General features: G+C 39.3%; 1 long non-coding RNA gene across 1 annotated transcript; it reads right to left on the bottom strand.

Annotated features, from left to right (window-relative positions):
* Positions 1-540: 540 nt before the first annotated feature.
* LOC121964619 lies at positions 541-2,170 on the bottom strand. Its single transcript, XR_006107381.1, has 3 exons — positions 2,077-2,170; positions 1,737-1,902; positions 541-610 (listed from the first exon to the last, which is right to left on the bottom strand). It is a non-coding gene; the product is annotated as an uncharacterized LOC121964619 (long non-coding RNA).
* Positions 2,171-2,196: the final 26 nt, after the last annotated feature.

Below are 2,196 nucleotides of genomic sequence, written 5' to 3' on the forward strand. Positions count from 1 at the left end.
CACTTTGAACTTTATTTTAGCAAGGTTATAATGACCATACATATTTATTTCTCAGTAGTCTTTTTACTAAAATACAGCCAGTATACAGTATTAAACATGCAAATATTTCAGAATAAAACAAACTCATCAGGCTTAAGTTGCAAATATTTACTGTGACCTCCGTTTCCACTGAGCATGTGTTGAACTCTCTCAGGCAATATGAGATTTATAATATTAATTTTCTGGTGTATTTACAGCAGGTACCATTTAAGACGTGTCCAAAGCTCAGTATTGATTGTTTGAGCTGCGTTTCGTTATGTTTCGTTAATCTGTCTCTTTTACTCTGACAAATACCTGCAGGACCGTCGCTCCAAGGAGGTCAACTCTTCAGCTCTGGAGTTTCTTTCAATTATTTTATTAATATATATATTTTTACTGAGTTTTGACGATAAAAATAAAGAAACACATTGCTCATACAGACCCACACTCCAGCAAACAGACGCCTCTCTCTCTCTAAAAATGGTAAAAAGCAATTTTTACAACAAAAATCAGCTGCATGAAGAGAATCTTACCGACGTGGTCTTTGCCCATAGCTGCCAGAGTGAGGAAGAGGAACTCTCTGTACAAACTCCTGTCAAACACAAAACACACATCCACGTCATTCACACACATTAAATAAATAATTCTGCAAGTAAGAAAAAAAATCTTAAATACGCGTGTACAAAATATTTATCTTGTGTGATGAAATTAAAAGTCACCTGCTATGCATGCCATGTAATGTTAATAGTCCTTTTAAGATCCTGGACTGAAGGTACATTTCAGCCTCTTGTGGCCAAAATTAGTATTAAAACTACAAACAGTTAAAAAATGTATACTGACCAAAAAAGAAAAAAAAAAAAAATCACCAGCAAAACCGTTTTTCATCTGTTTCCCAGTTGAACATTTTTAACTTGGACAGATTATTTCTCACCTGTGTTACCATAGAAACAGGAGAGAAAACTATTTCAACCAAACTCAGAAATTAAAGGAATAGATCGATGTCTTTATTTAATTTGCCTCAGGGCTTCCTCGCCATCCAAATTCACCTGTATAAATAACTATTTCTGTCAAGTACTCACTGTGCAGAATGGCCCATTTCCAGAATAATATATATAATATACTTTTATGTACTGATCACGATTAAGTTGGAGCTCATTTAAAAACTTTCTATACTGCTGGGTCATTTACTTTATAATATTACATTCTCATTAATTAGCTGATTATATTTTGCATCAATAATCTCTATTTATAAAGTCATTGAAGGCTTAAAATGTAAACTAGTGGAATAAAAAGTAAAATACTTCCATCTGAGACATAAAAATCAGCAGAAAAAGGAAACACTTAAGCAAAAGTACCGAACAGTGTTAAGGAGCTACAGCAAACACTCGGATACGAGGTCCCTAACAGCTGATCGGTGGTTTACCTACATAAGTTTTCTGAAGAAAATATTGTTACCAAAGACAGATATTTAATCTGAATAATGGCAGCAGCAAACAAGAAAGCTTTAATTAGGATCTGGGGAAAACAAACACCGCCGCCGAAGGACCGAAGGATACCAGTCGTGTAAGAAATCTAGTCAGTGGGAAAACTGACACTCGTACTGAGGTTTGTTGTATCTCGTGAACTGTGATTTTGATGACGTTAATAATTAGTGACTCTTTCTTTTATGCTCTTTGCAGAGGAAATATTTGCGTGTGTGTGTAAACGCTGGACGTCACCTCTGCGTCCAGGCGGAGCCCGGCTGTTTGGCCAGCGTGTCCAGGAAGAGGGTGATGGCTTTGTGCACCTCGTTCATGCCGACCCAGCGCAGCACCTCCTCCAGGAAGGACAGCGTGAACGGGTGGTTGTGTCTCCGCCAGCTGTAGCTCCTCATCGGGATGCCACCTGGTGGGAGAGAGAGACGAAGAAAGAGTTAAACTCGTCACAAACTGCTGAGGTTTCTTGTTCCTGTGAGTGTAAACGTGTGTGTGTGTGTGTGTGTGTGTGTGTGTGTGTGTGTGTGTGTGTGTGTGTGTGTGTGTGTGTGTGTGTGTGCATGTGTGTGTGAGTTTGTCTCACTGTGGATCCTCCAGAGGATGTAGAGGGGGGGCCACTGGTCTGTGTCAGGGGTCAGAGTGTCCCAGAGGAGCCGAACCCTCACTGCTGAGTTCTCCTGCTGGAAAAACACACCATGACAGA

The sequence above is a fragment of the Plectropomus leopardus genome, unplaced genomic scaffold, assembly GCF_008729295.1.
Source record: "Plectropomus leopardus isolate mb unplaced genomic scaffold, YSFRI_Pleo_2.0 unplaced_scaffold16389, whole genome shotgun sequence".
NCBI lineage: Eukaryota > Metazoa > Chordata > Actinopteri > Perciformes > Serranidae > Plectropomus > Plectropomus leopardus.